This window comes from Balaenoptera borealis (assembly GCF_965194805.1).
Source record: "Balaenoptera borealis genome assembly, chromosome: 12".
NCBI classification, from domain to species: Eukaryota; Metazoa; Chordata; class Mammalia; order Artiodactyla; family Balaenopteridae; genus Balaenoptera; species Balaenoptera borealis.
In genome coordinates, this window is record NC_138869.1 from 69,678,262 (window position 1) to 69,701,975 (window position 23,714).

General features: G+C 38.6%; 1 protein-coding gene across 6 annotated transcripts in view; it reads right to left on the reverse strand.

Moving 5' to 3' along the window:
- Positions 1 to 23,714, reverse strand: part of ILRUN (inflammation and lipid regulator with UBA-like and NBR1-like domains) — a 256,018-nt gene that overhangs the window by 167,011 nt on the left and 65,293 nt on the right. The window lies entirely within an intron of this gene.

Below are 23,714 nucleotides of genomic sequence, written 5' to 3' on the forward strand. Positions count from 1 at the left end.
ATCTGGGTTATCAGATCGACAATCACAATCAGGTACAGCACTGCTTGTATTCAAGTAACCCTTATGGTACTTAATAATGGCCCCAAAGCACAAGAGAACCGATGCTGGCACTTCAGATACGCCAAAGAGAAGCCGTAAAGTGCTTCAAGTGAAAAGGTGAAAGTTCTCAACTGAATAAGGAAAGAAAAAAATCATATGCTAAATAAGGCTGCTAAAACCTATGGTAACAAATCTTCTATCCATCAAGTTGTGAAGAAGGAAAAAGGAAACTTGTGCCAGTTTTGCTGTCGCACTTCAAACTGCAAAACTGAGAGCCACAGTGAGTGATAAGTACTTAGTTAAGATGGAAAAGGCATTAAATTTGGACAATAAGATATTTTGAGAGAGAGAGACCACATTCACATAACTTTGATTACAGTATATTGTTATAACTGTTCAACTGAATTATTAGTTATTGTTGTTAATCTCTTACTGTGCCTAATTTGTAAATAAGGCTTTATCATAGGTAGGTATGTATAGGAAAAAACACAGTATATATAGAGTTCAGTACTGTCTGTGGTTTCAACATCCATACTAGGGGTCTCGGAGCATATGCCCCACAGATAAGTGGGGGACTACTGTATAATATATAAGCCTAGAACAAAGAGACTAAAAAGGAAATTGAAGGAAACTAAGGAAAACTCTCTTGGGCTGCGTTTGTTCTCAATTTTCAATCTGGGTTCTACAGCTGAGGAAGGGGATCTTAAGTGTCAGATAGCCATAAATACTCGATTTAAGGTTAGTGATTTGGAAGCTGTATTAAGAACTTGGTTGTATCCAAACAGCTATGAGCCAAAACCTTAGTAAGCAGAGATGCAGTGACATCTACTGTTCACTTCTATAATGAGCAACTCTTTTTATCTCTTGTGAAGAGGAAGCTAAAGCCACTACGAACACTAGTATGGATCACAGGAATGGGAATCCATCCCAGACACACTTACCATTAAAGCAAATGTGAATCTTTACGTAAACTAGTATCATAAAAGTTCAACCTGGGCTTCCCTGGTGGCGCAGTGGTTAAGAATCCGCCTGCCAATGCAGGAGACACGGGTTCAAGCCCTGGTCCAGGAAGATACTACATACCACAGAGCAACTAACCCTGTGCGCCACAACTACTGAGCCTGCCAGCCACAACTACTGAAGCCCGTGCACCTAGAGCCCAGGCTCCACAACAAGAGAAGCCACCTCAGTGAGAAGCCCACGCACCGCAACAAAGAGGAGCTCCTGCTCGCCACAACTAGAGAAAGCCCACGCACAGCAATGAAGACCCAACACAGCCAAAAATAAATAAAAATAAAAATAAAAAAATTTATTAAAAAAAAAAAAGAAAGTTCAACCTGCTGATTTAACACTGTAAACAAAGACAGGCAGAGTACCATTTCACTTAGAAATCTGTAACAGTGCCAGTAATGGTGGGTCAGATGACTTTCATTCAAGACTTGCTCAATCTCATAAACCAATATGATATGGGCCTTAAAAAACAATTCAATGGCAGGCAGCCTGAGGGAGACTCATTCTGTGCTCTCTTATTCTAGGCTTTCTAACCAAAGGCAACATTCCTTCACTCTACTATTCATTTCTTCCAAGCGGATATGCCTTGTCTTACAGTACATTAATTCCTACTTTTATCTTCCACCCATCTGTTTTCCAAAATCCTTTTGTAAGTACATGGTATGTTTAGCATACTCAGCTATAGGTAATAGGCTTTGTTCTCTTAGCTCAGGAAACTAAATGCTTATGAGAAAGGACAGACTGTTCTGAAGGCTGTTAGCATACGAGACTAATGACATTTCCCCCCTGGCTTTGAGAACTAAAGCTTCTTTAATACAACTCACTGGGCCTTATCATACTTAAAGCCACCACACTCTCTTCACTTTGGCTATTTTTCTGCACTGTTCACAGATTCTACATAGTAGCTGTAAAAGGAATGTCACTTAAGAAGTCACTGATTTATAAACACCAATAATTAAAATTCCAGTTCTGATCCTCCAAAGTTACTATCATGATGGGTCATTATGAACAGTACACCATGCCTTCTACATGGTACTATCTGAGCCCTCCAGGTACTACCTATAGACCTCACATTTTGGAACGTGTTCATCCCACACATAGTGTGTGTGGGTTTCTTTTAATCAAACAATAAAAAGGATGAAGATGAGCCCAATAAGCTTATTTCAGAGGTTGACCATTTCCAATTCTTGCCAGAACACCTTAATTACTAAGATTAAAACTGCCAGCCAGATATTTCACTATTGCTGATGACAAAATCACAGCTGTAAGGAATATCAGAGGTCATCTAACGGAACTGCTTCACTTTCTAGATGAAGGATCTGAGGTCTGGAGGTAGAAGTGATGGGCCTAAGATCAGACTTCAAGTTAGAAGTTGACCATGATGATGACCAAGAACTTCCAGCTCTTAGTATAGCTTTTTAAACCCACACTTGTTTCCCAACAGGAATTTGGGAAGCCAAGTGCCCAGGGAACGAAACCTATAGTTAAGTCAGTCCCATTTTAGTATCTTTACTGACAGACATATGAAATAAGAATGGTGTCCTAGAAAAGTAGCCAAGAAAGTAAAACCAAGTGCCAAGCCTACACAGTCAGGGCTTAGTAAGCCAATGGAGAAACCAATTTTAGAATGTCTTGCCTTAAAGTAATTTTTTAAAAGCACCTGAGCCAGAACTTTGGAGCTAGAGGTACTGTAAATATTATTTCATTCAACTTGTCCTTTTTACATATGATAAAACCTTTAATAATAAGTATAAACCTTATTAATAATAAGTATAAATTTCCTTTTGTAGAAATGTGTAATAAATTACTGAAGAGAGAACATAACCTTTTACTTCTTAAGTTTAGACTATGAGAAGTGTAGAGTAAAAGGAAAATATTTTACTTTGAGCCCAAGTCCATAATCTTAATCAATCATGCTGACATACAAAGACATCTCAGATTATGGTAAGAATATTAAAAATATTTGCATATATCTAAAAGCTAGCATCATGGGTCAAATCACATCATAATAAATATAAACAAGCACCTATGATTTGTCCACTAAAATAGAACTGTTAAAAACAGTACAATATTAGAACTGGTAAATTTGTTTCTTGTGGGAATATAGGTTACAATATATGTACAGTACAGGTACAGGTATACTGGGTTGAACAAATAAGTAAATGGATGGTGAGAGCAAGGTTTTTCGTTATCAAAGAAGGATATTACAGTAAAGCAAGCAAAGAAGGAATTCTAAAATAAACCCTGTGGTACTGGATTAAAGCCAGAGACATCAATATAAACGAAACACAGAAACAATTATAGATATGTCTGTATGCAAAGGTTAGTATGTATACATATATTATCTAGCTCTATCTGCTAAGATGGCCTAGAAGTAATGATACCCCTGTAGCAATGAACATACCTAGTGCTCAGTAGTTTCTAAATACTACTCTCCAATAGGAAGAACAAGGGCTTCTTGGAGAAATGGCTGATTCTAGGGCTGGGGCATGGAAAATATAAGAAAAGCCTGGAACATCTTGTTGTACCAGAAAGTAAGGAAGTGGTCAAAACACAAAAGGATAGGGGCAGGTTACAGGGATACAGGAGCGAACCTTACTGTGAACTGCACATGCAAGGGATCTAGGTTGTGCGCTCCTTATGAGAATCTAATGCCTGATGATCTGAGGTGGAGCTGAGGCGGTGATGCTAGAGCTGGGGATTGGCTGCAAATACAGATTATCATTAGCAGAGAGGTTTGAATGCACAGAGACCATAATAAATCAACTGCTTGCAGACTCATATCAAAACCGTATCAGTGAGTGGCAAGTGAAAACAAGCTCAGGGCTCCCACTGATTCTGCATTATGGTGAGTTGTATAATTATTTCATTATATATTACAATGTAATAATAACAGAAATAAAGTGCATAATAAATGTAATGTTCTTGAATCATCCCAAAACCACAGCCCACCCCGTCCGTGGAAAAATTGTCTTCCACAAAACTGGTCCCTGGTGCCAAAAAGGTTGAGGTCCGCTGTTATAAAGGATACTTTATATAAAGGATACTTGCCAGTATTCCTCAAAACTATCAGGGGTCCTGAAAAACACAGAAAAGACTGAGAAATTGTCACAGACCAGAGGAGACTGGGAGACATGACAACTAAGTGCGATATGGGACCCTAGACTGGTTTCTGGAACAGAAGAGTCCTGAGTGGAAAAACTGATGAAATCTAAATAAAGTTTGCAGTTGAATTCATAGTAATGTACCAATGTTGATATCTTCATTCTAGCAAGTGTGCCATGATTATGTAAGATGCTAACAATGGGGGAAACTGGGTATATGGGAACTCTGTATCACCTCTGAAACTTTACTGTAAATCTAAAATTGTTCCAAAGTAAAGTTTACTAAAAGAAATTAGTATAGCATTAAAAAAGTGTACTTTCAAACACTAAGAGGTAAAGTTGTAACGGAGCCAACACAAACAATTCTCTCTGTAGTGAAGTGACTATAAAGGAGAGTGCTTTGATCTAGCAGGGGGTAGAACAAGGTTGTAGCAGGGCAGGCAGAAGGGGCCGTCACGCGCTCAATTCTTCAGAGGCCTCAAAAAGACCACATCACCAACTGGACACACGAGTCATTCCCATCTGCAGGGAGATCTTGCCCTTCTAGTGCAACCCCTTCTCAGCAGTGCGGTAAGGACATTAACAGTCTTCAAACAGGGGGAACAGCAATGACGGCACAAATGAACCATCTTGATGTGGATGTTTGGCTGAAGCTGCCTGACTAGTTCCAGAGCCTGCCTCTGGCCCACAGAAGATGCAAATGGAAGCCACAAAAGGCAAGCAATAAACTGCCACATTAATAGGTTCCACTTGGTGTGGGTTTCCGAAGGGGAAAGGGTAGGGGACTCGGGAAAGCACCACCTTCAAAAATCCAGTTTACAAGGACACCTCAAAGTAATTCCCACTGTGGCTAGGAATGAAATCTTATAGGCTTCTGATCTCTAGAGCAACTACCTTGGGCTCGTCCCTAAGAGCTGTAAGAGCACCAGGAGACACAGGCTAGCTTTAGCCTGCATGTACCTACAAGATTACCAGGGAGGCCACTTCTAGATTTGGAGGTTGCGAATTCAAATCCTTCCTAAAGCTCAACTCATCTTCATAGCACAACAGGAACCCCACATTTCCCCTGAGAGTTAAGAAACAACTTGGGTCTGCAGAGGTAAACAGGCTCTAGTCAGCTGCTGGGCTACAAGCTACGGGCTCACATTTCATTTCTAGAGGAGGAAGGCTGGATATGTGCTGCCTGGCTTCAGTGAGAGAGGCTTGAAAGGAGAGAGTCTGAGCACTGGTAAACTAGTGGCCTGAAACATGCCCTGACAGTAAGTAGTGCAAAGGTCAACATTATGAGTATCTCCTCATCTTTGTGTCTGTCTCTTCCCAGTCTCAACTTCCAGTCCGTTTTTCTACACTGTTTACTCAACACATGCCTGGCTCTCACGACACCTGCCCAGGCACTCAGGTACTTTCACTATCTATGAACACAACACCTACCTCAGCATCTATGGGGGAAGATGGGACAGCCAGACTCCAGTTCATTAGCTCCTCGGAGGACAACTCCTGATCTCTGGGGCTCAGGCCCCATCTACAGCAGAGTGACTGTTGAAGGGCTGCCTCTACTCAGCTCTGCTTCCCTACCCATTCTCACTCCCCACCCCATCTTGCCACAGTGTGCATTAAATACTTATTCCTTAGTTTCATATTATTCTCAGGAATTTCATTTTAAAGTGCAAATGCCCCCTAAAAGAACATATTAAGCTACATTAACACCATTATCAGATCAACCAACGGGCACAAGTTCACAAAGGGGAGAAGATAAAGAGAAGCCTAGGAAAGAGCACTGGAAGCCTGGATGAGACAAGACAGTGAGGAGTCCCCAGTGCCCATAATAGGAAGAGGGGCACAGAAAGAAAAGCAGAAATGGCAACAAAAAAGAGACTACTCCTCTTCACAATTTTTTCAAATCATGCCCTATTTAATAATCATGAGGGACTTCCCTGGTGGCGCAGTGGTTAAGAATCCGCCTGCCAATGCAGGGGACACGGGTTCAATCCCTGGTCCAGGAAGATCCCACATGCTGCGGAGCAACTAAGCCCTTGCACCACAACTACTGAGCCTGCGCTCTAGAGCCCGCAAGCCACAACTACTGAGCCCGCGCGCCACAACTAATGAGCCCGTGCACCGACAGCCCGTGCTCCGCAGCAAGAGAAGCACCCGCACCGCAATGAAGACCCAATGCAGACAAAAATAAAAATTAAAAAAAAAAAACATGAGCTTTTGCCTTAACTTGTGTGTGTGGCGGGGGTAGGGGGGGCAGGTAATCGCAATCATTTAATCACTTAGTTATTTACTTCAGGTCTGAGGAAATAAGGATCCCTACTTCCCAAACCCAGTAAAATCAGTGCCGTGAAACAAAGAGTGAAAACATGTCTGAGACAAAAGATGAAAATCAGCTCAGAATGGGGAAAAAAACCAAAATTACCATTAATCAGGCTGGGAGGACGCAGATAAAGGCAGGTACAAAGATAATAGGAAACACTATTTCTCCCAAGGTCATACAGCAGCTGTAAAATGCTATAATGACCCTCTCTTTGAATGCCTACTGCTTTCTTACCAACGACGCCCCCAGACCAGCTTTGTTACAGCCGTCTATTACTAAGGATACCCAACTGCCACCCACGATAGCACCCAAGCCCTAATTAATCCTCACTTCTAGTCCTGCCTCAGAAACAGCAGCTAATCCAAAATTGATCCCACTTCCCTAGAGCCTCCTGAGAATCCTTCAGCAGGAACCCAACCTTACAGAAGCTGCTTCCCTCCTCCCTCTTACTGCACGGCATCCCACAGGTCACCTGGAGTGCCTTCCCTCACCACATATGTCTATCTGGTTTTGTCAGACTACAGGTTTGTTTCAGGTGATCTCTGAACCCAGACGCCTTCCTCTCTTCCCCCTCCCAGCCTCAACTCCTAGAAGCAGAGACTCCACCCCTTCCTACCAGTCTTCCCTTCCTGTACAACTGCCCTCTCCCCACCAGCTGATAACATAAGGCAAGAGGAGTGAATTCAATGATAAGGAGGTCAAATAAAGAGAAGGAGCAGCCCCAAGAATAAAGAAAAACCAGGAGTATATAGTATTCTAGAAGCCTAATGACAAAAGCGTTTCAAGGGAAACAGAGTTATTAAGTGGGTCCAATGCAGCTAATAAATCAAGTAACTTGAAAACTGAGAACAAAGCACTAGGTGTAGTATCATGCAGGTCACTGGTGATTTTGAAAAGAGCAGCAGTTTTAGTGGAGTGGTAGGGACAGAAGCCTGAACGGAAAAAATTCGACGAGGAAACAGGAGGTGGAGATAGCCATTACTGATACTAAATGTTTGAAGGACTTCTGCTATGCAAGAGAGCAGAGAAATGGGGAAGAAGCTGGAGGAGGAAAATTAATAATATTACATTATATGTAACAGCAAGAAATTTTTTTTTATCAATCCAATCTATAGTTATTGTTTCAAGGCATGTAAAATAATAATGTGTACCAATATTACATCTCCAAAGGATTTAAAAAAATTTTTTTTATTTTATATTGGAAGAAGTTTAAAATAACTCAAATGTCCATCAGTGAGGACTAAGCTAGAAAAATGAAGACATATCTACCTGAGGGGATACGCCACAGCCATAAAAAGGAATGAATATTTCTACAGTGATCTCTAGAATATAATTATGAAGTGAAAAAAAGTAAGATGCAGATCAATATCTATAGTTATGACACTTCTTTGTAAGAAAAAGGACACATTTATATACATTTGCTGGTGTCTGCAAAACAAAACAAAATGCAACTGAATGGATAATCTATAAATGAATAAATAAAAATGAGTACCTATAAGAGGAGGAAGGCACTATCTGAAGGGGACAGAACGGGAGGGAGACCTTTCTAAATATATCATTCCTAAATTGAGACTTAGGATCACAGAAATGTTCTACATATTCAAGAAAAAAAAAAAACCAAAACACTAGGCCAAAGGGGGACAGGAGTAAGAATTGGAGCTTAAAAATAATTTTCCTAGGATGGTGACTGACACAGGATAGGTGCTCAATAAATAGAAAATTATTTAAAAAAAAGAAAGATAATTATTTATGCAGAAGTACTTAGCAGTGTGACATTAAAAAAATAATGTTTACTGTGTTGCACTGTTGGAAGTTAGATTCAATGCTAAGAGTAATGTCTGATGATTGCCTATGTCTAACTGTTGCTGGAGGACTCTACCAATGACAGTAAAACAGGTTTCCTATATAAAATCTAAGCGTTTATGATACCTATAAAAAGGGAATATAATCTTTAATCCTCCTCTTCATTCACTAGTTTCACTGAAAGTAAATAAAGCACCAAACCCTTATTCTAAAAAACTGGCAATTAAAGGTAAAGAATTAAGCATTTAATCTAGCCTTATTTGTAAAACTGAATTTCAGGAAAATAAGTCATTGTTGATAAAGAAAAGTTTCCTCCGCCCAAAACTACTCTAGCTAATATATGTGGGAAAAAAATTGCCACTTTGTAATCCCTAATTGAAATGATTCAGGCAATAATCAATGAACAAAACCATTAGACAAAAGGTTGGTTGATGGGGAGGACCTTTGGAGGGATCAGGCTGTCACCACTTGAACCCTTTGATTGATCTCAGCATCACTAAGAGCCAAATAATTTTGAAAAAGAAGTTAGGTCTCACACTCCTTGATTTCAAAACTTACTACAAAACTACGGTAATCAAAATAGTGTGGTATTGGCAGAAAGACAGACATATAGACCATGGAATAGAATGGAGAGCTCAAAAATAAACCCTCACATTTATAGTCAAATGATTTTTGACAAGAATACTAAGAGCATTCAATGGGGAAGGGAAGTCTTTTCAACAAATGGTGTTGAGAAAACTGGATATCCACATGCAAAAGAATGAATTTGGATCCTTACCTTACACCATATACAAAAATTAACTCAAAATGGATCAAAGATCTAAACGTACGAACTAAACCTCTGAGAAGAAAACAGAAGGAAAGCTTCATGATACTGGATTTGGAAACGATTTCTTGGATTTGACTCCAAAAGCACAGGCAACCAAAGAAAAAAGATAAACTGGACTACATCAAAATTAAAACTTTTGTGCATCAAAGGACACAATCAACAGAGTGCAAAGGCAAACACCGGAATGGAGAAAATATTTACAAATCAATATCTGATAATGGGCAAATATCCAAAATATATAAAGAACTCCTACAAAATAAAACTAATAACCTGATTTTAAAATGCGCAAAGGGCCTTTTGCCTCGCTACATACGAGAAAGCAAGATGGGTCACCAGCAGCTCTAATGGAGCCATCCAAGAAAATCAGGCCAGGGTTCTTGCTCTTGCTGCATCTGCTCAAACCTGCACAGTCCGGGCTTCCCTGGTGGCGCAGTGGTTGAGAATCTGCCTGCCAATGCAGGGGACACGGGTTCGAGCCCTGGTCCGGGAGGATCCCACATGCCGCGGAGCAACTGGGTCCGTGAGCCACAACTACTGAGCCTGCACATCCGGAGCCTGTGCTCCGCAACGGGAGAGGCCGCGATGGTGAGAGGCCCGCGCACCGCGATGAGAAGTGGCCCCCGCTTGCCGCAACTGGAGAAAGCCCTCGCACAGAAACGAAGACCCAACACAGCCAAAAATAAATAAATTTAAAAAAAACCCTGCAAGTCTGATCCAAAAGTACAACCTCAATATGTACCACCAGTGTTTCCAACAGTACACGAAGGATATAGGCTTCATTAAGTTGGACTAAGCCAACTTCTTGAATGGTTCATCCAGGACATCTACCTTACCGCAGAAACAATGCTAGCTCTTTGTACATTAAAACAAAAACAAAAACCCTTTTCAATTGTGAGAGTTTTAATGTGAATGGAATAGTCAACTGACTACAGAAATCTCCTTTTAAAAATTTATGATTATCTTCTCAATGGATTCATCTTCAAAATATGTGGCTTATTTTCCCTCAGTTATATAAAAGTATTCACACTGGGAGGAAAAATGGGCAAAGGACTTGAACAAACTGAAGGACCTAAAAGCACAGGTAAAGATGCTTGATATCATTCATCATTAGGGAACTACAAATCAAAACCATAATGAGATACTACCTCACACTCATTAGGATGGCTACTGTCAAAATAACAGAAAATAACAAGTCTGGGCAAGGATGTGGAGAAACTGGAACCCTTGTACACTGGTGGGAGGGTAAAATGGTACAGCCACTATGGAAACCAGTATGGCATTTCCTTAAGAAATTAAAAATAGAATTGCCATATGGTCCAGCAATCCCACTTCTAGGTATATACCCAAAAGAACTAAAAGCAGAGTTTCAAAGAGATATTTGTATACCCGTTTTCATAACAGCATTATTCATAATACCAAAAGGTAGAAGCAATCAAAGTGTACATTGATAGATAAATGATTTTAAAAGTGTGGGATATACATACAATGGATTATTCAGCCTTATAAAGTTGGAAAATTCTCAGCCATGTTACAACTTGGATGAACCTTTAACATGAACTGAAATAAAAGCCAGTCACAAAAGGACAAAAACTGTATGATACCACTTATATGAGGTACCCAGAGTAGTCAAATTCAGAGACAGGAAGTAGAATGGTGGCTGTCAGGGGCTGGAGGGAGAGGGAGAAGAGGAGTTATTATTTAATAGGTACAGAGTTTCAGTTTTGCAAGAGTTCTGGAGATAGATAGTGATGATGGCTGTATAACAATGTGAACGAGCTTAATGCCACTGACCTGTATACTTAAAAATGGTTAAGATGGTAAATAGTTATGTGTATTTCACCACAATTCAAACAAACAAACAAACAAAACCCTGAGGCCCAGTACCTTTGAATTAGTTGCTCAAGATCAATCACTAATATATTATGTGGCAGAATCAAAACCAGAGGTCAGATCTTTTAACTCCTGGACTAGTACTTATCTATAACTTCAGGCAGCACTTTCCCCCCACCCCTGGTCAGTTTTGAGTGTTCCACCAACCAGGAAAGAGACAGTACTTATGGAGACAACTATTCCTGGCAGAAAAGAAGGAAATATTAACGTCTTAATAATTTGAAATTTTATAGCCTACTAATAAAGTATAACTGAGTGGATGATAGCACAATTGCAGAAAATATAGCACAAAAGTACATTTAAGCAACTTAAATTGCTAATTTAAATCTCAAAGTATAATTATGTTTTAAGGGTAACACAGGGAATCAAAACTATAGCACATTAAGAGCCAAACGTATGTAACTGACAAAAAATATACAGATTAAAACTGGCATTTTAACAATCGTTTTGTATTAACTTTGAAAAACACTTAAATGTAACATTGGATAAAAGGGCTTAACATTTAAATATTGTCCATTTTACATGCAAATAGGGAGAAAAGTGGCTGGAATTCTCATTCCTTCACTACTTCTGCTGCATTTCTCAACCAATCTGATTGTGACACACTTGGTGCTTCTTCATATCTGTAGTATTTTTACCAAACGGTAATTTAAAATAGAATATTCGAACAGAAGAAGTACTTCCAAGTATTTAGTTCAAGAACCAGAAAGTCAAATTTTAGACTAGCAACTGATTTACTTAATTCAACCTTAAGTAGTTCCATTAAAAAAAGAAAGAAAAAGGTCTGTTCTTCTTGGTACATGTGCTTTAAAGTAAGGTTTAACTTAGGACTCTGATGTCTTTCTACAGAGGTACTATGTATGTTTTGAATACTAAAAAGCATAATAACAAGATATAAGCCCCATCTGTCTTTTTTAAGAAACTCAAACGCTATCTTTGACATAATTATGGACAAAAAGGGTAAAACAGCATTACTGATGGTAATTAGTTATCCTTGGTGAGATCTTTGATAATGTACTACATCAACTCTCCTTTCCCCCTCCTCCTAAAATAGGATGGGCTTTGTTTCTGGCTTCAGGGAAACTGCTCCCAGTCAACATCATCATCCTAGCTGGACCAATGTGAGAACTAGCAAAACAAAGAAACTAGATACCCCTCCCCCTCAACATTCTCTCCAAAGAGAACTACATTACAGACATCACATTCACTGACAAGTCAGAGTCAGACAGAGACAAAGCAGAACTTCTTAAATGTTTCTTCATTCTCCTTTTATTTTTCTCATTTTTCACTTTCTTCATCTCTTTGGTCCTACCCAATCTTCCTAAGTATCCCTTCCTCTTCATTTCCACTGCAGGCCCTTATTAACAGGCCAAAAATTTTCCTGGCTTGAATCTGGGCACAGAGCTTTGAGGGAATGAATGACTATTCATCCCTAGACTGAAGTAGCAACATCCACACACAGGGGGTCTTGGGACTCACTCATGGCCATTGGGACTTCCCAATCCTACAAAGGGAGCCACCCTCGCCACCCTCTCACAGCAGAGGTACAGTGCTTTGGGCCTTTTAGTCTGGGCCATGACACTCTGCTACTCATCCCTCTTCCAGATGACCTGTGGATGTAAATATTCTTCAGAGTACCATCACCTTCGATCTACCTCCCACTCTTTTGCACACAGAACCCTCAACTCATGCCAAACTGCATTAGTCATGCTCAACCAGAGTTTATGCTTATTTACTGCAATCTGGAAATGTGATACCCTGTCACCAATCTGAATCTTTTTAGTTAAAATACTGCATATCTGGGAAAGCCCCTTCAGACACCATTTGACCTAGAAAGTTATTTCCTAATGTTTACTATTTTTTATTATTGAAAATAAGTTTTAATAGAGTTCATTATTTTTAAGACTTTATTTTTAGAAGATGTAGGTTCACAGCAAAACTGAGAAGATAATATACTCTCTGCCTCCACATACATAAAATCTCCTTTACTATCAATATCCTACATAAAAGTGGTGTATTTGTTACAACTGATGAATCTACACAGACACATCATTATCACCCAAAGTCCATAGTTTACGTCAGAGTTCACTCTTGTGTTGCACATTCTATGAGTTTTTTTTTTTTTTTTAAATGTATGTATGTATGTATGTATGTATGTATGTATGTATGGCTGTGTTGGGTCTTCGTTTCTGTGCGAGGGCTTTCTCTAGTTGTGGCAAGCGGGGGCCACTCTTCATAGCGGTGCGGGGGCCACTCTTCATCGCCGTGCGCGGGACTCTTCATCGCGGTGCGCGGGCCTCTTATTGCCAAGCACAGGCTCCAGACACGCAGGCTCAGCAATTGTGGCTCATGGGCCGAGTTGCTCCGCGGCACGTGGGATCTTCCCAGACCAGGGCTCGAACCCACATCCCCTGCATTGGCAGGCAGATTCTCAACCACTGCGCCACCAGGGAAGCCCTCTATGAGTTTTAATAAATGTATAATGACATGTTTCCACCACTACAGTATCACAGAATAGTTTCACTGCCCTAAAAATCCTCTGTGCTCTGCCTATTCATCCCTCCCTCCCCTAGCCCCTGGCAACCACTGTTTCCACAGTTTAGCCTTTTCTAGAATGTTATATAGTTGGAATCATACAGTATGTAGCCTTTTCAGATTGGTTTCTTTCATATAGAAATATGCACTTAAGGGTGTTCTGTATCTTTTCATGAAGTGAAAGCTCATATCTTTTTTGTGCTGGATAGTATTCCACTGTCTAGATGTACCAAAGTTTATTTATCCATTCACTTACTGAAGGATGTTTTGATTGCTTCCAAGTTTCGGCAATTATGAATATAACTGCTGTAAATATGGTAAGAATATTTTAGTTTTGTAAGAAACTGCCAAACTGCCTAACAAAGTGACTGTACCACTTTGCATTCTCACCGGCAATAAATGAGAGTTTCTGTTGCTCCACATCCTTGCCAGCATTTGGCATTGTCAGTGTTCCAGATTTTAGCCATTCTAACAGGTAGGTAGTGGTAACTTATTTTAATTTGCAACTCTCTAATGACATAATGTTGAAAATCTTTTTATATGCTTATTTGCACCTGTATATCTTCTTTGGTGAGATGTCAGTTCAACTCTTTTTTTGCTTGTTTTCTGAGTTGTTTTCTTATTATTGAGTTTTAAGAGCTTTCTGTATATTTTGGATAATAGTTTATCAGATGTGTCTTTTACAAATGTTTTCTCCCAGTCTGTGGCCTGTCTTCTCATTCTCTTGACACTGTCTTTCACAGAGCATAAGTTTTTAATTTTAATGAACTCCAGCTTATCAATTCTTTCTTTAGATCATGCCCCTTTGGTGTTGCATTTAAAAAGTCATTGCCTATAATCAATTCACTCTGCTGCACACCTGAAACACAATATTGTAAATCAACTATACTTCAATTAAAAAAAAAAAGTCATGGGAAATTCCCTGGCAGTCTGATGGTTAGGACTCCATGCTTTCACTGCCGAGGGCTCCGGTTTGATGAGCTGTGAGGCACAACCAAAAAAAGTCATGGCCGTACCCAAGATCATCTAGGTTTTTGCCTATGTTATCTTATAGGAGTTTTACAGTTTTGCATTTTATGTTTAGATTTATAATCCATTTTGAGTTAATATTTGTGAAGGATGTAAGACCTGTGTGTAGATTCATTTTTTTACATGTAGATGTCTACTTGATCTGGCAGCATTTGTTGAAAAGAGTATCTTTTCTCCAGTGTACTGTCTTTGCTTCTTTGTCAAAGATCAGTTGACTACATTTGTGTCAGTCCATTTCTGGGCTCTCTCTTCTGTTCCAATTATCTATTTGTTTATTCTTTCACCATTACAACAATATCTTGGTTACTTTATAGGAAGTCTTGAAGTCAGAGAGTGTCCATTCTCCAACTTTGTTCTTCTCCATTGTTGAATTGGCTACTCTGGGTCTTTTGCCTTTCTGTATATAATTTAGAATCAGTTTGTTGATTTCCACACAATAACTTGCTGGGATTTTGATTGGGACTGTGTTCAATCTGCACGTCAAGCTGGGAAGAACTAATACCTTGAAAATACTGAGTCTTCCTATCCATGAACATGAAATATCTCTTCACTTACTTAGTTCTTCTCAGATTCTTTTCATCAGAATTTTGTTGTTTTCCTCATATAGATCTTGTTCACACTTGGATAGCTCTACACTTAAGTACTTTATTTTGGGGGGATAAAAACATAAATGGTAATGTGTTTTTAATTTCAAATTCAACGTGTTCATGCTGGTTTATAGGAAAGCATTTAATTTTTGTAAATCAATCTTGTATCCTGCAACCTTGTTATAGTTGCTTATTAGTTCCAGGATTTTTTTTTGTTGTTGATTCTTTCAAATTTTGCCATCTGCAAAAAAAAAGACGGTTTTATTTCCTCCTTCCCAACCTGAATATTTTTTAATTCCTTTAATTGTCTTATTGCACTAGCTAGGACGCCCAGTACGATGTTGAAAAGCAGTGGATTTTCCTTTGCCTCACTTCTGATCTGAGCAGAAAACTTCTAATTTCTCATCATTAAGTATGATATTAGCTGAAGATTTTTTGTAAATAGTCTTTATCAAGTAGAGAGAGATCCCCTCCTTTCTTCCTAGTTCCCTGAGAGTTTAATCACAAATAGGTGTTGGATTTTAACAAATGGTTTTTCTGTATCTATCGATATGAACATGTGACTTTTCTTCTTCTTTTTTCTTTTTTTTGAAAAAGGGCTGGGGCCCAAATTGTTCCTGAGCCCTTTATTTTTTTTTAAATTATGTATTTATTTATTTATTTATTTATGGCTGTGTTGGGTCTTCGTTTCTGTGCGAGGGCTTTCTCTAGTTGCGGCAAGCAGAGGCCACTCTTCATCGCGGTGCACGGGCCTCTCACTATTGCGGCCTCTCTTGTTGCGCAGCACAGGCTCCAGACGCGCAGGCTCAGTAATTGTGGCTCACAGGCCCAGCTGCTCCGCGGCATGTGGGATCTTCCCAGACTAGGGCTCGAATCCGTGTCCCCTGCATTGGCAGGCAGACTCTCAACCACTGCGCCACCAGGGAAGCCCCTGACTTTTCTTCTTAGCCTGTTGATATAATGGGTTATATTAATTGATTTTTGAATGTTGAACCAGCCTTGCATGTCTGGGAAAAATTTCATTTGGTCATAGCGTATGTTATTCTTCTTACACATTGTTGGATTTGATTTGCTAATATTTTGTTGATGATTTTTGCATCTATGTTCATGAGAGATAATGGTCTATGATTTTCTTTCCTTGTACTGTCTGTCTGGTTTTGGCATTAGGGTAATGCTGGCCTCATAGAATGAGTCAGAAAGTATTCTTTCTGCTTCACTCTTCTGGAAGAGATTCCAGAGTAGTGGTAAAATTTCTTTCTTAAATGTCCGGTAGAATTCACCAGTGAACTCATCTGAGCCTGACACTTTCTGTTTTGTAAGGTTATTAATTGTTGGTTTAATTTCTTTAATAGATATGGCCTATACAGATTATTTCTTCTTGGGTGAGCTCTGGCAGAGTGCACCTTTCAAGAAATTGGTCCATTACACCTAAGTTATCAAATTTATGGGCATTACATCTGTTTGTTACCAACATGACTTGCTCATAATATTCCTTTATTATCCGTTGAATGTGCATGGGATCTGTAGTGATGCTCTCTCTTTCATTTCTGATTTTAGTAATTTGTATCTTCTCCTTTTTTTTCTTAGCCTGGCCAGAGGTTACTGACTTAGATCAATCTTTTCAAAACACCAGTTTTAGGTTTTACTGATTTTCTCTATTGATTTTCTATTTGCAATTTCACTGCCTTCTGCTCTAATCTGTATTTTTCTTCTGATTTAATTTGCTCTTATTTTTCTAGTTTCCTAAAGTGGAAGCTTAGATTATAGATTTTAGGTTTTTCTTTTTTTCTAACATATGTATTCAATGCTATAAATTCCCCTCTGAGCGCTGCTTTAGCTGCATTTCACAATTCTGATAGGTGTTATTCTCATTTTCATTTAGTTCAAAGTATTTTTAGATTTCTCTTGAGATTTCTTCTTTGATCCATATGTTATTCAGAAGTGTGGGGATTTTTCCACTATCTTTCTGTTGTTGCTTTCTAGTTTAATTCCATTGTGGTGTGAGAGGATACACTGTATAACTTCTATTCTTTTAAGTTTGTTAAGGTGTTTTATGGCCCAGAATCTGGTTTACCTTGGTGAAAAGTTTCATGTGAGCTTCAGAAGAATGTCTATTCTGCTGCTGTTGGATGAAGTAGTCTGCAGATGTCAATTATATCCAGCATAATGATGGTGTTGTTGAGCTCAACTGTGTCCTTATGGTTTTCTGCCTGCTGGGTCTGTCCATTTCTGATAACGAAGTGTTGAAGTCTCCAACTAAAATAGTGGAGACTTCGTCTATTTCTCCTTTCAGTTCTATCAGTTTTGCCTCACAGAGTTTGATATCCTGTTGTTAGGCACATATACATTAAGAATTCTTATGTCTTCCTGGAGTACTAACCCCTTTACCATTATATACTATCCCTCTTTATCCCTGATAATTTTCTTTGGTCTGAAGTCTGCGAATATAGCTACTTCTGCTTTCTTTGGATTAGTGTTAGCACAGTACATCTTTCTCCATCCCTTTATTCTTAATGTATATGTACATTTATATTAGAATTTTCTTGAAAACAACGTAGAGTTGGGTCTTGTTTTGTGATCCATTCTGACAATCTCTTTCATTTGTACATTTAGACTACTGAGGTTTAAAAGTGGTTATTGATATAGCGGGATTAATATCTACCATATTTGTTACTGTTTTCTATTTGTTGCTTTTGTTCTTTGTTCTGATTTTTCTCTTCTACTCTTTTTCTGCCTTTTAGGTTTTAACTGAACATTTTACATGATTCCATTTTCTCTCCTTTCTTAGCATAACAATTAGTTTTTTTTCTTTTAATGAGGTTGTCAGTTTGCAATGTACATTTACAACTAATCCAAGTGAAATCATAAACGACACTACCCACTTCATGGATAGTGCAGGTATCATATAATAGCAAAATACTCCTAATCTCTCCCTCCTGTCCCTTGTATCACTGCTGTCATTCATTTCACTTATTCATATACACACACACACACACATATATGTATATATATGTATGTATACACACACAGATACACACAAACACATATAATTGAACACAAGCATACATAATTGATTACACTGTTGCTGTTATTATTTTGAACAAATTGTTATATTAGATCAATTAAGAATAAGAAAAATAGGGACTTCCCTGGTGGTCCAGTGGTTAAGACTCCACACTCCCAGTGCAGGGGGCCTGGGTTCCATCCCTGGTCAGGAAACTAGATCCTGCATGATGCAACTAAAGATCCCGCATGATGCAATGAAAATCTTGCAGGCGGCAACGAAGATCCCATGTGCCGCAACTAAGACCCAGCGCAGCCATATTAAATAAATAAATAAATAAATAAACAAATAAATAAATAACATATTTTTAAACAAGAATAAGAAACTTTTAAAAGGATAAGACTTTTAATCCTACCTTCACTTACTCATTCTCCAATGTGTTTTCTTTCTTTGTATAGATCTGAGTTTGCGACCTACAGTTTTCCTTCTCTCTGAAGAACTTTCACATTTCGTGCAAGGGAAGACTACTGGCAACAAATTCCCTTAATTTTGGTTTGTCTGAGAAATTATTTCTCCTCAACTTTTGAAGGATAACTTTGCAAAGTACCAAATCCTAGGCTGGGAGGTTTTTTTTTTCCCTCAGTATTTTAAATATTTCACTTCACTCTCTGCTTCCTTACATGATTGCTGAGGAGAAGTCATATATAACTTTTATTTTTGTTTCTCTATCAGTAAACTGTTTCTCTCCTCTGGCTTCTTTCAGGATTTTTTCTTTATCGTCGATTTTCTGCATTACGAATATGATTCACCTATGTGTAGTTTTTTGGGCATTTATTTTCCTTGGTGTTCTCTTAGCTTCCTAGGTCTGTGGTTTGGTGTCTGATGTTAATTTAGGAAAATTTTCAGTCATTATTACTTTAAATATTTCTTCTGTTCCTTTCTTTCTTCTCCTTCTAGTATTCCAATTATGCATATGTTACATCTTTTGTAGTTGTCCCACAGTTCTTGGGTAGTCTTTTCCATTTCTTTTCCCAGTCTTTTTTCTCTTTGCTTTTTAGTTTTGAAAGTTTCTACTGACATATCCTCAAGCTCAGAAATTCTTTTCTCAGCTGGGTCCAGTCTACTAATGAGCCCATCAAAGGCATTCTTCAATTCTATTACAGTTTTTGATCTCTGCCTTTTTTGTTTTGTTTTCTTAGAATTTCTACCTTTCTGCTTACATTATCCATCTGTTCTTGCATGTTGTCTACTTTTTCCATTAAAATCTTTAGCATATTAACCACAGATTTTAAAAATCCCTGGTCTGATAATTCTAACACTCCTGTCATGTCTGACTCTGGTTCTGATGCTTGTTCAGTCTGACTCTGGTTCTGATGCTTGTTCAGTCTCTTCAAACTGTGTTTTTTGTCTTTTCCTTTTCTGCTGAAAGGTGTACATGAATATACTGTGTAAAAGGAACTGCAGAAAAGAGCCTTTTAGGTGTAGGGGGAGGGGAAGCATTCTGCAGTCCTATGATTAGGCCTCAGTCTTTTGGTGAGCTTGTGCCCCTGGACTATGAACTTCATCAGTGCTTCTCAGTTTTCTTCCCCATTTATGGGACAGGATGGCTAAGGGGACTGGAGGTGGGCATTTTCCTTCCTCTAGGTCAGTTAGGCTCTGATAAACCCACAGCAGGTAAGGCTCTGGTAAAATAATTTCTCCTGAGGGCAGGCCTTAAGAAAAACACAATATTCTGGGTAATTTCAAAACAGTTACTTTCCCCCTTCCCTGCCAGAAGAATTAGGGGATTTTTTTCCTCCAATATTCACTGGGAAAACCTGGTAGAGATTCTTGAGGTAAAACTCATGAAAGTGTGGGGACACTCCTAGAGTCTTCATCTCTCAGGCTTGTCCACACTGAGCCTCCAGCAATTTGTCAATTACAGTTCTGGTTTTTCTACCCCAGTACTGGTTCCCACAGGTTTCCACTGGTGGTTTCTGCTCTGGTAAATTTTAATTCTCTGCATAATTTTCAGTGCACATTAAGCTGCATATTCTTCTGCCTTGGGTATTCCACATGTTTAACACCTTTCTCATTTTATGACCTGGAATTTTTGACTCCATCCTGAAGATGCCACCAGGTCAAGAGATCACTGAAATATCTGACATGGAAAAACCTTACGGAATCTTTACTAAGAGAGTTCTTACAAGACAAGTTAACAGTTGAGGAAGGATTACCACATAAGGTTTCACAATATAGTCGTATCTTTTAATAGCAAGAAGAAGGGGCTTCCCTGGTGGCGCAGTGGTTGAGAATCCACATGCCAATTCAGGGGACGTGGGTTTGAGCCCTGGTCCGGGAAGATCCCACATGCCGTGGAGCAACTAAGCCTGTGTGCCACAAATACTGAGCCTGCGTTCTAGAGCCCACAAGCCACAACTACTGAACCCAGGTGCCACAACTACTGATGCCCACGCGCCTAGAGCCCATGTTCCGCAACAAGAGAAGCCACCGCAATAAGAAGCCACGCACCACAACAAATAGTAGTCCCTGCTCACCGCAACTAGAGAAAGCCCGTGTGCAGCAATGAAGACCCAATGCAGCCAAAAATAAATAAATTTATATATAAAAAGAAAAGAAACAAGAAGAAGAAGAAGCAGTAGCAGCTGCAGCATCTAACACCTATTCATTGCTTACCATGCCAGGTGCTGTTCTAAAAGCTTTTACATGCATTAACTCCTCAAATTCCCTCAAAACCCTATGAGGTGAGTACTGTTTTCCTTATTTTATAGGTGAAGAAACTGAGTCATTGAAAGATAAAATAATTTCCTAAAGGTCACACTGCTACTGCATTGTTGAACTAGAAGTCAAACCCAGATGGTATGACTTCAAGGTTCATAGTGTTACTCTACTGTCCTTCTTTAATAAAGAAGAATATTTAAGAATTTAACTGTAAGTGAGCCAAGTAAATTATGGTTTGTTCATTCTTAGTAAGCAGCCCAGATTCTGTTTTTGAGATGGCTGTCTAATATATTTTATTTTTTGATCACTATTTATATACCTTGCCCCAACACAGCAGAAAGAATTATCAATCCATAGAGACAAAAAGTACATTCGTGGTCACCAGGGGCTCTATGAATGAGGAGTGACCGCTTAATGGGTATGGAGTTTCCTTTTGGGGTAATAAAAATGTGTTGGAACTAAACAGATGATGACTGCACAATTCTGTGAATGCACTAAATGCCAATGAATTGTACGCTTTAAGTGGTTAACTTGTTATGTGAATTTTATCTCAACTGAAAAAGAAAGAACAATCTACAACATTTTGGTTAATAGTAGGGGGAAGGTTCTAAAATATTAGCGAGTAGGAAAAAAGTAGGTTACACAAAATTACATGTAGCACAACACCAAATTTGAAAAACAAAATTTTTTATGCTTTTAATATTTGGATACATACACTAACAGTGTCTATATCTGTATTTCAGAATAAATGTTTTTTCTTTATATTTTCTGTATCTTCTAGGTCATATATTTCTTTTATTATGAGGACAAATACATTTTTTAAAGAATTTAATCACAAATAAGTTTAGTGATGTAATTGATTTAAAAGTCCTCAAATAATAAAATAGTTGAACTAAATTCAAATGTATCAATACCTATAGTAAATGTGAATAGTCTCAACACACCAATCAGAAGAGATTGTCAGAAAGGAAAAAAAAATAGCCTAACTATATGCTGTCTATAAGAAACTCCAAATATAATAATATAGGTAGGCTGAAAGTAAAAGGCTAGGAAAAGATACAGCATGCAAACACTAATCAAAGAAAGCCAGAGTGGCTATATTAATATCAGACTTCAGAATGAAGAAAATTACCAGCGACAATGAGGGACATTACACAATAATAAATGGGTCACGCACCTTGAAGACATAATCTTAAATGTGTATGCACTTAACGACAAAGCTTCAAAATACATCAACTCAAAACTGACAGAACTGAAAGGAGAAACAGACAAGTCCAAAACTGAAGGTAGAGACTTCAACACTCTTTTCTCAGTAATAGATAGAACTAGTTGATCCCCCCAATAAAAATCTATAAAGATATAGAGAAATTGAACAACAGCATCAACCAACTACATCTAACTGACATTTATACAACACTTCACCCAACAATAGCAAAATACACATCCTTTCGAGGTACACATGAAATACTCACCAAGATAGACAATATTTCTTGGGTGTATCTCCTGGGTCATAAACACCTTAACAAATTTAAAAGAATTGAAATCATGCAAAGTATGCTCTCTTAACATAATAGAATTAAACTAGAAATGATCAAACAAGATAACAGAAAAATTACCAAACATTTGGAAACTTAACTACATACTTCAATATAATCCATGGGTCAAACAGGAAGTCTCAAGGGAAATTAGGAAATAATTTGAACTGAATGAAAATACAGTATTTCAAAATTTATGGTAGGCAGCTAAAAGCAGCACTCTGAGGGAAATTTACAGTTGTTATAGACTAAACATTTGTATCCTCCCACCAACAAATTTTTATTTTGAAACTTAATCCCCAATGTGAGTGTATTTCGAAGTTGGGCCTCTGAGAGGTGATTAGGTCCTGAGGGTAGAGCCCTCATGAATGGCATTAGCATCCTTATTAAAAAACATCCCAGAAAGGATACAGCAAGAAGGCCACCTTATGAAGTAGGAGACTAGCCCTCAACAGACACTGAATCTGCCAGCATCTCTATTTTAGACTTCCCAGCCTCCAGAAATGTAAGAAATACATTTCTGTTGTTTACAAGCCACCCAGTCTATAGTAGTTTATTACGGCAGCCCAAACAGACTAAGAGAATAATACTAAATACCTACATTATAAAAGAAAGGTCTCAAATCAATGACCCCAAGCTTCCATCTTAAGACACTAGAAAAAGAAAAAAATAAACTCAAGTCAAGCAGAAGGAGGGAAATAATAAAAGTAAGAGTAGAAATCCAGGGACTTCCCTGGTGGCGCAGTGGTTAAGAATCCACCTGCCAATTCAGCGACACAGGTTCAAGCCCTGGTCTAGGAAGATCCCACATGCCGCAGAGCAACTAAGCCTGTGCGCCACAACTATTGAGCCTGTGCTCTAGAGCCCGTGCTCTGCAACAAGAGAAGCCACCACAATGAGAAGCCCGCGCACCACAACAAAGAGTAGCCCCGCTCACCGCAACTAGAGAAAGCCCGCGCACAGCAATGAAGACCCAACGCAGACAAAAAAAAAAAAAAAAAGTAAAAAGAGCAGAAATCCATGAAACTGAAAACAGAGAAACAGAGGAAAATCAATGAAACCAAAAGCTGGTTTCCTTAAAATTAAGAAATCTATCAAGATTATTAAAGAAAAAAAGAGAGGAGACACAAAATATCAAGAATAAGAGAGGGCTATCACTACAGACACAGAAAGCATTAGAATGATAACAAAGGATAGTACAAACAATTCTACACACATAAATTCAATGATTTAGTGAAAAGGACCAACTCCTTGAAATTACGCAAAGTCACCCAAGATGAAAGATAATCTGAACAGATCTATAACTATAA